Here is a 15759-nt window from a genome sequence, read left to right on the forward strand (position 1 = left end):
AAATAAATAATCCTATTTCAAGGAGAAAAACCACTATCAACTCTTGTATCTGTTTTGTTTTGGTTTGGTTTGTTTTTTTTTTGTATTTCATAGGCACACATGGGCTTATATTTAGTTGCCTATTTTTTTAGACAGGATCATACACTATTCAGTATTCCAGAATCTACTTTTTTCATAAAGCATTTTTCTGTGACCTTAAATATTATTCTCCAACATCATCTTCAATGTTTGTACAGTGTGCCATTTTATCAGGTTGTCACACATTTATTTATTTATTTATTCAGTCCCTAATGTTGCACCCCCTGATTGTTTTAATTTTTCCCAATATAAATAATGCTACTTTTGAACACCTAATAGATAATTCCTTGTACACATCCTTAATATGATTTTATGATAAACTCTAAAAAGTAGAATTACTAAGCCAAGAGGTAGAAGTAGCATTTCCTCTTGTAGAACTGCAAAGTTTTAAAATAATCCCCTAACAATTTGAGGTAACAGAATATTCTGTGACACCCATAAAGGACTATAATTAAAGAAGCAAGGGTATTGAAGAGAGAAGGAAACTTGTTATCTCATTTTTAAAGGACTGTCATACGTTGAATGCTAATATATGGAAAAACTAAGAAATGTGCAGGATATTGTGATTGAAAGATGGCGGCACTAAATGATGTCATGGCAACCTTGTGCTGGGGAAAATACAACATAGACCTTGACTGCATGTTTGTGAAGTAGAGGATTTGGGAAAAAGATTTAAATATTTGTTTATATAGAATTTGGAAGCTGGAGTATCTTGTAATGTTGATCTCAATGGTTAAGATATCTTTCTCTGACAGAAACACCTGGACACTGCTTCAGGAATCTAAACTTCTCCCACAACTTAGAATCATAGCTGTGAATGAATTACATCTCATAGTCTCAAAAGGCCATAACAAGGGGATCCCTGGGTGGCTCAGTGGTTTAGCACCTGCCTTTGGCCCAGGGCGCGATTCTGGAGTCCTGGGATTGAGTCCCACATCGGGCTCCTGGCATGGAGCCTGCTTCTCCCTCTGCTTGTGTCTCTGTCTCTGTCTCTCTCTCTCTATGTCTATCATGAATGAATAAATAAATAAATCTTAAAAAAAAAGGCCATCACAAGATTAAGGAATGAATGATGTTTTTATTATTTTAATACATATTTATTAAGTATCTCCTATGCTCCAACCACTGTGTGAGATAATGCAGACAGGATGAAATCCAGTCTCATGAAATCCACTCCCCAGTGGACCTTATACAACTTGTGTGAGCAACCCGGGTGCTCAAAGTCCTACTGTACAGTTAGTTGGCCTCTCAAATTAACTATGTTAAAAGAGAAAACTTGTTTTTCTTCACATAACCAAGAAAAATTATTTGCCATGAAGACCAAATCAAAAAGATACCTGTGGAAACAATAATTTAAAGAAATGTTGGAAAAGATAACAAGTCTGAAAGATTCTGGATTGTTCACTAATGAAAGATAATTTGAGGCTCTAATATGTTTCTCTGTAATAAGCAGCAAGTGATACAAATGTATAATCACACAGCGGCCCTAGATTATCGGTATGTCCTATCACTGAAGATGTGCTGTATTTTATTGAGCTATAGCATTTCTTACTGACATAAAGAAAATGGATTAAGCAAAGGATTTAAAGCCGTGGTTCTATTTTACCAGAGTAAGTTGACACGTGTGAAATATGGCAGCTATGCTAGCAGTATTAATTAACATATAAAATCCTTAGTAATTGACATAATCTTTCTCATTTTCAGGAAAGAAAATCCTCAATGGTCAATTTGAAGTAAGTTGTCTCACCACCTGTGGAAAAATTCTAGTTCCTACTCCTCTCGCTCTATCTTTCCCCAAGATTGTATTTATTTTTCAAATACTTGAAACACCATGAAAATTTCAGTGATGTCACCATGAAAGAGTAAACGTAGTAAAATATTATCAAATGATTCAACAATTTTTTGAAGAGTGATGACTTCATAGCCATCGGCTAGAAATCAAAGAGTTTTTGACTGGGTCTTTATCATCAAAATGATCATACAAGCATCAGAAACCCATACAGCATGCAGCTTTTATAAATAATTACTCAGGCAGAAGTATCAGTCACTAACGCTGTGTCTTTACATTCTTTGTGACAATATGAAGATTGCAAGGCAAACACCAGCAATCTGGGAAGGTTGGCAAATTGTACTTGCCTATGCCATCACTCTAGATTTAAATGTTTGCCTTTGTTTGTCAGCGCGTTAGCAAAGTGCCTTCTCTTTGAAGGTAGGACGTCATGAAGATGTGCACACATCTTTTACTTGAAGTTATGTAAGGGTGGGTATATGTTTAGACCCATATAAAGACCCATCCTTAGATTCATATAAACCTTAGAAGCACTCATTTCCAGCACGTTGTTCTGTATAATGACTCTGGTCTGAAAACATGTACTCAGGTGATAGAATCTAAATCTATGTGTGCTATCCTCTTGTTCACTGAAATATAAGCTCTGTCACTTGTGTGATCAGTCCCCAGCTAGTCTCCTCCTTCAAAATACTGTATGGAGCTAAATGGTTCTCCAAGCAGGGTCCAAATGAAAAAAAAAATAAAATATTGAAACAACTTCATCTCTTTTTTTGCCTTATCAAAACTTCCTTTCTGTCCAAGTGGTTCCCAATGACTAAAAACAGATCATGAAAACTAAAAGATTAGTCCTATTTTTTGATGAAATACTCTAGAAGTAGTAACATTACCTAACAGAGTATGAGAAAAACAAATCAGACATAACTCACAGCTAGAAAGTGATAACAATGTAGAATTTTAGGAAAATAGCCCTAAGAGATTTGTTGCAATGTCATTCTTCACTACCCTGGCACACCCACTATGCCAACTTGGTCCTAAATATATGGTGGAAGTGACCAACATTTAAAATTATATATTAATTAGTTAAAGTGAAATAAAACCCCAACTCCAAAACCACAGTAAGAAGAAAGAAGGCAGTCTTGGGAGCCAAAGTCTCTGAAGTATGGCATGAAGATAAAGCTCCTGTTTTTGAGTTTCTTTTTTTTTTTTTTTTTTTTCTGATTTAAGTCAAGTAACTCTGAATCTATAAACTTGGACTGATGTTAGAGTCCAGGCTCAACATCACAGCTTTTGCTCATATGAGCTGCAAAGAGACAGGATAACACAAACAGCCAACGGTTATTAATGTGTAACATGTAGTATGTGTCAACCCCTGTTCTTAAGTGTTGGTCACGAGTGAGCTGGAATGAAGCTATGAGATAGTTTATTTCATTATTTGTGCATTGTAAATAAGGAAACTGAGGCATAGCACCCTGAAGAAATCTCTCCTTCTCAAACTGGACTCTGCACTGTTTGCCAGAGGACCTTTTTAGACACACAGTTTCTGATTCAGTAGGTCTGGGATGGAGCCAAAGACTCTGCATCTTTGACAAAGCCCTGAGTGATAATGATATTGCTGCTCTACATACCTCCAGTTAGAGCAGCAGAAAGTGAACTGGCAAAGGTCACAGAAGCAGTAAGAAGCAGAGCTGGGATGTGGCTCAGTCAGCCTGGCTCTAGAGCCCACACTCATCACCACAAACTTAGCATCTGTGTCACAGATACATTACACACTAGGGTACTGTGGCCCAAGGTTAAACAAATGCCTATCACCTTTTTCTATGGCACTCTCCAGAAAACATTTGCAAACGTTTATTAAGTGCCTTCCATATAATAGGCACTGTGGTAAACACTTGAAGTATTAAAAAAAACATATTCCCTGCCTCAACAGATTTTTATTTAATCCACTAGACAAACAATTGGACATTTGATTCCTTCTAATCACAATTCCATTGACTGAACATTACAGATAGTTTAATTATCATACACAGAGAAGATAGAGCATTAACTTTCAAAGAATCAGAGTACCATAACATACTGCTAACACCATGGGTAATCAATATAATTCTCTCTTTAGGGATTGAGGAAAATATTTTTTTAGATATTACAGAACGTTAGGGGCATCATTTGGATAATTAATTATAGCTCAAGAGATTTAGAAGACACAGGAGTTTGGGTCTGATTCTATGGAATTACCTAGAAAAATAATTCAAAAAACAGAGTCCTGATAGTTGTTTTTTGTTTTTGTTTTTCTTATCATGAGGGTTTCAATCTGTTTTATAAAATGGACATTTTGCTAATTTCTATTTTAATTACATAGGTGGAACAAAGATTCTTGAATTATGTGTAAATTTCTTAGAAGCTACAGTTCACACAAAATAACACTTCCAATAAAACAGTCACAAAATTTCCATTAATCTTTATTTATTCAGAACAAACTTAGAAAGTTTTAAAAGAGTTTATTATAGGCAGCCAATTTCTACCACTTAATTTGTAATTTTTCTCTTTATCTTCCTTCTAACAAATCAAGAAAATGGAATCCAGCAGCTTGCCAACATTTTTGGCACAGTCTGCATTAATTAGAACGCTCCAGCGATTCCCAAGACGGACCTCACCAGCTATAAATATCCTGCCTCGGCTCCCACTCTCCCGTCAAGTGCAAATCTTCCCATCTTGGCACATGTCCAGTGTCCTCTGAAAGACCTCAGAGCTCAAAGATTAAAAAAATGCAAATGGTTTATTTTGTGGGCAGTAGGCCCCCAGGAGATGGATGCCTATGTGCTACCCATGGTAGGGCGTGTAGAGCATGCAGTCACGGGAGCCTCATGTGGTCCAGAGTGCTACTTCTCCCTTCCCCTTGTAATCAAAATATTACTCTGCAGAGGTGACTTCAGAAAAATCAAAACATCTGAGGCCCCTGGCAAGTACCACTGTGATTTCCCACCACTACCCGCTATAGCTCATTTTTAACTGCTTATGTTTTACAGCAAACAGTCACAAACCACAAAACACTTCTAACAGAATCATGTGTGCCAGAAGAGGCTGGACCAAAAGCACGGGGTAGGAAGGGTAGCCTTGGTTTGTCTTCCTTTCCAACAGGAAGCCTGCTCTCCACTAAGCCGGCAAGTCATAGATGAAGTCACGTGCTCACTCACGTGGCTTCTGGGCTTTCCTCCCTGTATTCTCTGTCACAGAGAAGGACACACTGGCCCTCCTTCCAGCTTTACTTGACTACATAACTCTTCTCCTTTTCTAAGTATTTAAGGAAGAAAATGCAAGATGTGGGAACACTTAACCACCAGAAGACAGGAGAGATGTGACAAAGAGTTATTATGGCCATTTTGGTCACTGAAAGTTTTGACTTCCAGACCTCTCCACCACAGGACACCCCCACTCTCAATCATGTTTCTGATGTCATCAATACTTTGAATCTGTCGTAGAATCCAGCCATGGTCATCATTGTCTGGAAACGATACAAGTTCACACACCTCTGAGTGTGACCAACTCCTTAACACTTCCTTCAAACCTCCATGCCTCGCCAAACACAGAAAAGTACTTCGTGTACAGGATGCTTATCTTAGCATCTCCATCCTCCAAAGCCCTATACTGCTTTGATTTGCCATTTTTTCACAACTCAGTCCATCTTAATTGTATAGGTAGATCTTTCAAACTGTTAGCTTCTTGAGGGTCTGGGTCTTCTTATTAACCCTTGTATTTCCTTTTGCCAGTTTATCATACATAAGAAGTTCTCTGAAGTTCTGACACATGCTACAACATGGACGGGCTCTGAAGACATCAAGCTAAGTGAAATAAGCCAGTCACAAAAAGACAACCGCAGTTCGGCTTCACTCAGATGAGGTATCTAGAGTCGTCAAATTCATAAGAAATAGAAAGTGGAATGCTCATTGCCAGAGCCTGGGGGGAGGAGGGAATGAGGAGTTGTTTCAAGGGTATGTAGAGTTTTGGTTTTACAATATGGAAAAGTTCTGGAGATTGGTTGCACAACAAGGTGAATATCCTTAACTCTACTGAACTGTACACTTAGAAATGATTAAGATGGTTACTGTCATGAGTTTTTTTTTTTTTACCACAATGATAATACGCAGAAGGTCGGCTGGTAAGAAGTGCAGGCACTAATTATTTGATAGCTTACACTGCTCTGTGTGGAGTGCTTAGTTATCTCTAACCACCACTCTACCAAGTTGTGGCTTCCTCAGGGTTAGAACTGTGGCTTGGACTCTGCACACCCATGGCATAATGTGCCCTGCTTTCTACATGCAAATATTAACCATTTTACCCACTATGTGTGACAAATGAGTCAAAAAGTTGTAAGGGCTGTATTTTATATGCTGAGAAACTTACTGGCTATATGACAATATAGCCATCACCACCCATTCTCCAGGCAATGGAATTACAAAGTATATGAGACTTGCTTGCATTTGATGAACATACTTTCAAAGTGAAAATGAAGCAAAAACAGGACAAGTAATCACACTGTAGTATTATGGAGAACATGATCAACAGGAAGAAGCAACTCATCCTGCTTTTAAAATAGTGTTCAGACTTCTTGGAAAGGAATATGACTATTCCTCCTCACCTCAAAAACCCACCCAAAAATATGTCACGCTGGCAAAATTCCCACTACCATGCAATATCATTTTCTATGTTTTCCCTTATAATACTGAAAGAGTATATTATAGCAAAAATATCTATGCTAGAGAAAAATATAAGTTCTTGGCAAAATCAATGTATTTTTAATAATTTCATGTGATAGCAACTTTAAGTTGCTCTAGCATGACTGCCAAAATTCTGTTTCAGGGAAGGTTTACACAAGGGGCACTCCTAAAGCTGTCCAATACACCAAGAAATTCACACTCTCTGGCTCAAAGTCATTTGCATGTCTAATACACATTTTCAAGCATTGAGATTTGATTTTGGATAAAATGAGAATTAATTCTGAAGTTTATCACTTTATTTCATTAGTAGGCCTCCATGACTGATTTGTATTTGGCAGGTGTTAACTAATTTATAATCCCGTACATAATTTTCATCTTGTACTACATTGAACCACTGGCAAAAAAAAAAAAAAAAAAAAAAAAAAAAAAGTGCTGATAAGAACATAGTCTCTAATAATCATGATATGTCTACAGGGCATATCCAGGGCTCATACCTTAAAAACAATCTCATTTCATTTTTTTAGTAGTCTTTATTTCTTTTTTTAATTTGAAGATTTATTTATTTATTTATGAACAGAGAGAGAGAGAGAGAGAGAGAGGCAGAGACATAGGCAGAGGGAGAAGCAGGCTCCATGCCGGGAGCCCGACGCGGGACTCAATTCCAGGACTCCAGGATCGCGCCCTGGGCCAAAGGTAGGCGCGAAACCATTGAGCCACCTAAGGATCCCCAGTAGTCTTTATTTCTTAGAGCATTTTTAGGTTTACAGCAAAACTGAGTAAAAAGTAGAGTTCCCATAGATCCCCTTCCCCAACACACACAGAACTTGCTCCACTACCAACACTCCACACCAGAGTCATGCATTTGTTGTAACAGTGACCCTACATCGACACACCATTATCACTCAAAGTCCATAGTTCAAATTGGGGTTCACTCTTGGGGTTATATATTCTATGGGTTTTGGTAAATGTATAAGGACATACATCTACCATGACAGTATTAACAGAATAGTTTTTCTATCCTAAAAAAAATCCTGTTTTCTGACTATCTGTCCTTCCTTCTCCCCAATCTCATGCAACCACTGATTTTTCACTGCACTGATAGTTTCCTTTTTTCCAGAATGTCATATAGTTAGAATCATATAGTATATAGGCTTCCAAGATTGGCTTCCTTTACTTAGTATTATGCACTTAAATTTCCCCCACGTGTTTTCATGGCTTGATAGCTCATTTCTTTTTAGCATGGATGGACCACAATTTATCTATCCAGCTATGGAAGGATCACAGTTGCTTCCAAGGTTTAGTAATTATAAATAAAGCTGCTATACACATCTGTGTGCAGCTCATTGTGTAGATATGCATTTTTGACTCAGTTGAGTAAACAGGAAGGAGAGTACTTCCTGTGTCATATGGTAAGAGTATGTTTAATTTTGTAAGAAATTGAGTTCAAAAGTGGCTATACAGGTGTGCCTGAAGGGCTCCTTGGGTCCTGGGATCAGGCTCTGAATTGGGCTCCCTGCTTGGTGAGAGGCCTGCTTCTCCTTCTCCTTCTGCCCTCTCTCCGCTGTGCTCATGTGCTCTCTCTCTTCACTCTGCTCTCTCAAATAAATAAAATATTTAAAAAAATAAAAAATTAAAAAATTAAAAAAAAATGGCTATACCATTTCATTTCCACCAGCAAAGAATGACAGTTGGTGTGGCTCCACATCATGTCGAAATTTGGTGTTGTCAGAGTGTTGGATTAGGGCTATTCTAATTAAGTGTGTAATAGTATCGCATTGTTTCAATTTGTAATTTCCTAATGGCACATAATATTGAACATCTTTTCATATGCTTATTTGCCATCTGTGTAAATTCTTTGGTGAGGTATCTGTTCATGTCTTTTGCCTAATTTTTAATCCATTTGTTCATTTCATTGTTGGGTTTTAAGGATTCTTTGTATATTTTGGAGAATAGTCCTTTATCAAATGTGGCTTTTGCAAATATTTTCTCCCAGTCTCTGGCTTGCCTTCTTATTCTCTTGACATTGTCTTTCACAGAGGAGAAATTGTTCATTTTAATGAAGTTCAGCTTATCATTTATTTATTTCAAAGATCATGCCTTTGGTGCTGTATCTAAAGACTCATCACTATACTCAAGGTCATCTAGGTTTTCTCCCATGGTACACTCTAGAAGTTTTATAGTTTTGTGTTTTATACTTAGGTCTGTGATCCATTTTGAGTTAATTTTTGTGAAAATTATAAGATCTGTGCCTGGATTTTTTTACATGGATATTCAGTTATTCCAGCACCATATTTGTTTAAAAGGTTATCTATTTTCTACCACATTGCCTCTTCTCATTTTTCAAAGATCTGCTGACCATATTTATGTGGGTCCATGTCTAGGATCTCTATTCTCTTCCATTGATCTATTTGTCTATTCTCCCACCCACACTATACTGTATTGATGATTGTAGCTTTACAGTATGTCATAACATTAGGTGGCATTTTTTTAAAGATTGATTGATTCATTGATTCATGAGAGACATAGAGTGAGAGAGAGAGGCAGAGACACAGGCAGAGGGAGAAGCAGGCTCCAGGCAGGGAGCCCAAGGTGGGACTCCAGGATCAGGCCCTGGGCCGAAGGCAGGCGCTAAACCGCTGAGCCACCCGGGTTGCCCAAGAACTGTATAAAATTAACAAGAGTTTTATTTTTAAAAAGAAAATAATAATACATCACGTGATATAAAATTGAGTTTTAAAATTTGACTACTTGACTAAAATTAACAACACAATTCTTCAAAACTACCTATTGTCAGACTATGTCTATTGTTTATAACCAAAATACTTAGAGGAAATGTAGAAGCTCATTCTTTACTTCTGATATCTATATTTTGAAGAGTATAGGCTACTGGATACTTCAAACACAAGCTTTGGAGTAAGACAATCCTCGGTAAAATCTTGTCTTGTCTGGATGAGTTCCTCAAAAAGTCTGATGCTACTTCCTATCTATAATGAGGACAATAATATTGTCTGCCTGTTGAGGCTTCTAAAGAACCAAATAAGACAGTCATGGAAGCAGTGCTTAGTACAATGCCAGGTTCACAGCAAACACTCATAGATGTTGACCATCATTATTACCACTAGTTCCTGATGTCATAAGCATTAGAGTATTCTATGATTCACAGGCAGCCACTTCAAAAGCAGCTGACTTAGCCAATTCCCTAAGTCAGATTACTCTACAGCATTGCCCAAACTTCTTCCAGTGGCTAACCTTCTCACCAAGGTAAAACAAGCTCTACAATACCCTATGCAACTTACTCCCATTTTGACTCCCTTATAACTTCCCTTCCTCCTATTGCTTCACACCCCTTGCTCCAGCCATGCTAACCTCCTTACATTCCAACCAGGTCCTGCCTTGATTCCATACTGGGCTCTCCCTCTGCCTGAAATCCCTTAACAAATGCTCTCCTGAAATATCACTTCATGAGAAAGGCCTTCTTAGCACCTTATACAAAAGAGCACCCCTTCCAACACTCTCTATTCCTTTTACTCTGCTTAATTTTTTGACAGAGGACATATACTTACTAGTTCTTTGTTTCTATGCTTATTAGCTATTCCCTAAGTAGAATGGGATCCATTCAGGTAGGCATTTTTTCTGTTTTTATTTTCTGCTACATCTTAGCACCTAGAATTATGCCTGACTCAGAGTGGGGATTCACTGACTTTTTGTTCATGTAATTAACTGTATGACAAAATTTAGAGAATATTTTTTCCTAGGCCCAATAACTTCATAAAATCTGATTGCCAGGAGATAATGAATGGTATCTCATTAAAGAAATGAAGACATAACATGATAACTTAGTTCATGCATGGATGGGTTCCTTAGAGTTCAGGAGTAGCTTACTGAAGGTTCTCATTCGAATATTTATAATATTTATAAAATAACGTATTTTATACATTTGCAATATTTTAAAAAGTATTATTTAAATTATTTAAATATTTAAAGTATTATTTAAATTATTTTTAAATTTTAAATTTAAATTTAAATTTTAAAATATTTAAAGTATTATTTAAATTATATTTAAAAAGTATTATTTAAGTAGCGCTACTCAAAGCATGGCTGCTGGAATGACACTTTTAGCATGACCTGGGAGTGCAAAGAAATGGTGATTCTCAGCCTTTACTGCAAGCTGACTGGGCTGGACCCAGCCCTCACACAATTCTGATGAGCACTACAGCTTGAGAACCACTGCTCTAAGGGTTACCTGAATGAGTCACTTGATTTATTTGAATTCCTCTTATAAATATATAAGGATATATAACATGTCCTATATTCTAAGTGTAAAAATCATATAACTGGTTATTAACAGGGTCTCTCAAATTAAGCTATCTTTTGCCATCTATAAATAATAATAAAAAAACCCACCTTGCATGGTTTTAGAAGTTCCGATTTGTTTCTGCCACACATGTGGCTAGAGCCTAGCTACTTGCCCTTTAGAGATCTCCCAAGTTTGGCACCTAAATTCTTCCTTGTCTAATTTGAACACCCTAGAAACGTGAAGAAAGTGAGTTTAATTCTCTTCAAATTCTTTCTTTCAGGCACAGCTTTTAAAATATTTTGTAACCAGGGGTTTTATTTTCCCAAAATGAAACATGTTATAGAAGGGTTAATTAATATGTAAAACTAGTTAAGTATGCAACTGCTCTGGCTACCAAGGGTTGATTTGGTTTGCCCACTTCTCTTTCCCTGACCTGCCTTCTTCCTCCCACCTAGTTGAGGACACCAGGCAGGACTCACAGTTGTAAGGTTGGCAAATCCCTGCTGTAGGGCATAGTTTCTCAGAATGTAGTCAGCACTGGGATTTCTGGGCCTCTACCCCCAGCCAACTGAATTAATAAGCACAGAATGAGTATCCACAGATGGCTCTTCTGCACACTGGAGTGAATTACTGTTCCAGAAACTCTAACCTGTCATTTTTAGTAAAGAAAAATAATCATGTAAGCGCACTGCCCCTACAATCGTTCCAAATAACCCCAATCAAGGTACTACATTCATTCCAACACTGAAATTGCCAAGATGCTTTAAGAAGTGAAGTCAAATAATTTTAAATAAAGTATTGCTTCCAAAAGTTAAGTATACAGAAATTATGATGAAAATCTTAACTACATTTATAATTTTAAATCATTTAGTAAATGTTTATTGTCACTCTTCTAGGAGACTTGGGGGAAAAACTGTAATAAACTGGACAGATATCCTGTCCTCAATGAGAAGAAGTATATGCAAAGGAAATGAAGTACATATATAAAAGTGGTAGAAGGTACAAGGAGATGATTGAAAAGGAGATGATTCTTCCCAGATCTGAAGATGAAGGGATGACTCTTCGTAGTTCAATTTTAACATAATTAAGAAGTCTTTTTAAAAGTATTTTATTTATTTATCTACTTGTCACAGAGAGAGAAAGCACAAGCAGGGAGAGTCAAAGAGGGAGAAGCCGGCTCCCCACTGAGCAGGGAGCCTGATGGGGGAGCTCTATCCCAGAACCCTGGGTTCGTGCCCTGACGAGAAGGTAGATGTTAACTGACTGAGCCACCCAGGTGCCCCAACATAGTTAAATCTTAAAGTTGGCCTGGTATAATGCATCTCTCCTTTCCCTATCCCTTCCAGATTCTCTATAATTAGCACATCCCCCTCACACCACATGCAAGGCCCCAGGAGAGCTCATTCCTGGTCTGGGGGTGTGTGATGGCACCCCTGTCAGCCACCTGGTGCCCCAGCAAGTGGTACCATGACTAGTCTCCAGCCCTGCAAAAATACATACAGCTAACAGTCAGTGGGTTAATGAGAACAGGATGATCAGAGAGTGATCCCAGAACCCCAGGATCATGCCCTTTGACCAAAGGCAGGTGCTAAACCGCTGAGCCACCCAGGCGTCCCTCACTTCGTATTTTTAATTGAAATGTGTAATTCTTTCAACCCAACCAAGAGATTAGATAAACTCCTATAAATGTACATAATATGGTAAATGACAACACCATTATGGCTAGTGCCTTCAGATGACTCTGTGCTCCATGATAAGACTGTTTATACTTGCATAGACCTCAGAGAGTTCCATCTTGGCCTCTCTTTCTCACTCTGTGTCTCTCATGAATAAATAAATAAAATCCTTTAAAAAATATGAAGTGAATATTAAACATTTAGCAGAATATTCTGAGAGCCTACTTATATCTCTCTCAATCCTACAGTGAAAAAAGAAATTCTTTTTTTTTAAGATTTTATTTATTTATTCATGATAGACACACAGAGAGAGGCAGAGACATAGGCAGAGGAAGAAGCAGGCTCCACGCAGGGAGCCTCACGTGGGACTCGATCCTGGGACTCCAGGATCATGCCCTGGGCCGAAGGCAGGCGCTAAACAGCTGAGCCACCCAGGCTGCCCAAAAAAGAAATTCTTAACTAAAAGTATCATAGTCTAGAGAGACAATCAACTGAAGGTGACAATAATTTCAAAATTATTCATAATAAAATAAAACTGAAGATGACTAAAGACAATTTTATAATAAAATAAACAGTAAGATTTGTTTTTAGTCTTCAGGTAGATACCATTGACAAAAATGGCAGAGTCAGATATATTAAGAAACTGATTAAAATGTGTAAGTACAAAGGATAATTATTCTGCTGGTATTATTAATGTTCAGATGATAAATATAAAAGCTTGATTTTGCTCTAAAGAAAATGAATTTTTTAACTTTTGAAAAGAAATTAAATCCTATTGAAGAACTAATTCATTCATTTATTAAAATAACAAATCTAACTTGTTGATCCATAAATATTTAAAAATAATTGTGTATAATTACAATTTAATCATATTTAATGTATTTTAACTCTCAAACATATCCTGTTTAGACAAAATATATTACATGGTTATCGTTTTATAAACAATAGATATAATTGCTTTGAACTTTATGTTTGAAATTTTACATAAATTTTGCATAAACTGTATCTTACTGAACATTCCTTTGCAATTTACAACCCATTATAAGAATAAAATGCTGATTATCCATTCTACTTTTAAAGACAACTGTTATTGCTATCTTTTCATAAATTCCAATGGTCCTATTATGGTCATCTATATAGATGTCTCCTCATGTACTCTGAGTTCCAGAATATGTAGAGATCTGTAATTTCATTAATTATTATGAAGCTGTGAGTTGCTATCTCTGGTAAATCAATGGACATTCCCACCATCAAGTATGAAAGTACTTCTTGCCCTATATACTAACCAATGCTTGGTATCGTCAGACTTTTAAATATTGGCCCATCAGGTAGGCTACACTGATAAAATATTGTTGTAATACTAATTTCTCTGATCATTAATGAGACCTTGAACATATTTCCGCATGAATTGATCAGTTTTCTCCTAAATGTCATTTTATCCTCTACTTTGGTCTCTCCTATTTTTGTACCCATTAAATTAATCAATATTATTTTTTATACCAATGTTCATTTAAACTTGTATTTATCCTTGTATTTTTGAGCATCATCTCTCATATCCCATTTTGTCACTTTGAGTTCAAACCCATTCCTCGCTGTTGTGAGTACTTCAACAGTTCTTTCACACTGAGTACAAATACTCTCAGTGTTCATCTGAAAGTGTCTTTATTTCCCTCTCACTCTTGAGCAATATTTTTGTTAGGCCTGTTGGGTTTGGAGCCATAAGTTAACAAGTGTATCCCTTGGCCATTTGATATTATTCCAATATTGTTTTCTTCTATTATTCCTGCCAGGACCCATTCGAATTACTGTTCTATTATAAGTAATCTCCTTCTTCAATTGGTTTTAATATCTTCTTTTTTTCCTTGGTCCTTTACTTTCTTTATAAAGTGAATTTATTTTTGTTCATCTTGATTAAGACCAATTGTGTGTTTCTTTGTTTTATTATGCTTGGGACCATGTACTCTTGAATCAGAGGACTTACACATACTGGAAAATTTTCAGTATTCTCTTAGAAAACTGTCTCTTTTCTATTCTGTATTCTCCTGTCATGAAACTCATCAGAAATATGTTTGGCCATCTCTTCCAAACTTTCAGTCTCCTAAAAGCATTGTTTTACATTTTAACCTGTACCACTTTGGACAACTCCTTCATTTCTATCTTCCAGTTGACAATTTCTCTCTTTGGCATTGCCAAACTTGCTGTTTTAACCCATCCACTGAGGACTTTTTTTTTTTTTTTTTCATTCCAATAGCTAAAATTATGTTCTATTTAATAGCTGTTCTTCTATTATGGTTGTATTCTGTTTTAGGTTTCAATTTTTTTCTTTTATGCTTTAATTAACATCAAAAGTATTTGTTTTGTGTTCTGTTTCAAATTGTTACTTTATTTTCTCAAGTTTCAGGGGAAACCAATCTTCCAGTTTATGGAATATACTTACTTCTACTCAAGACAGAATGTCTCTTTGTTTGAATTGTAATGTTTGATGACGTGTGCCCCTTTAAGAGGGGGTGATTCCCTCTGGAAGCGACCTGCCATGCCACCTGAATGTTCTCTAGAATAGCTTTTATGTATGCTCCACTTGAAACATCAGATGCACCATAAATCGGAGTCCAATACTTATATTAACTTTCCATTCTGGATCACATGGGTGCTGCAGAGTTTTAGATGGATCTCATTTTTCCCCATGTATTACATTTTTTCCTATGTCTCATATAATCCTCACTTACTGTATATAGGAGAGAAATTTACTTATACTTTACAAAGTCATTGCTATTATTTTGTGCTTTCTGTCACACACAGGCAAAAAGAATCCTGTTATACCTTTGACTATTTTTTTTTAACATTTTATTTATTTATTCATGAGAGACACAGGGAGAGAGAGGAAGAGACACAGGCAGAGGGAGAAGCAGGCTGTATGCAGGGAGCCCGACATGGGACTTGATCCCAGGACTCCAGGATTACACCCTGGGCCAAAGGCAGGCGCTAAACCACTGAGCCACCCAGGCTGCCCCCTTTGACTGTTTTTTTAAAAGATTTATTTATTTATTTATTTATTTATTTATTTATTTATTTGAGACAGAGAGGCAGAGAGACAGAGAGCCTGTGTGTGTGCAGGAACCTGGGAGTGCACAGCAGTGGGGAGGGGCAAAGGGAGAGGGAGAAGCAGATTCCCTACTGAGCAGGGAGTTGGAAGAGGGGTGGGTGCTG

General features: G+C 36.9%; 1 protein-coding gene across 1 annotated transcript in view; it reads right to left on the reverse strand.

Moving 5' to 3' along the window:
* The window catches only part of PRKN (parkin RBR E3 ubiquitin protein ligase), a 1305989-nt gene that overhangs the window by 857982 nt on the left and 432248 nt on the right, over window positions 1-15759 (reverse strand). The window lies entirely within an intron of this gene.

The sequence above is a fragment of the Canis lupus genome, chromosome 1 (genome assembly GCF_003254725.2).
Source record: "Canis lupus dingo isolate Sandy chromosome 1, ASM325472v2, whole genome shotgun sequence".
Classification (NCBI taxonomy): domain Eukaryota; kingdom Metazoa; phylum Chordata; class Mammalia; order Carnivora; family Canidae; genus Canis; species Canis lupus.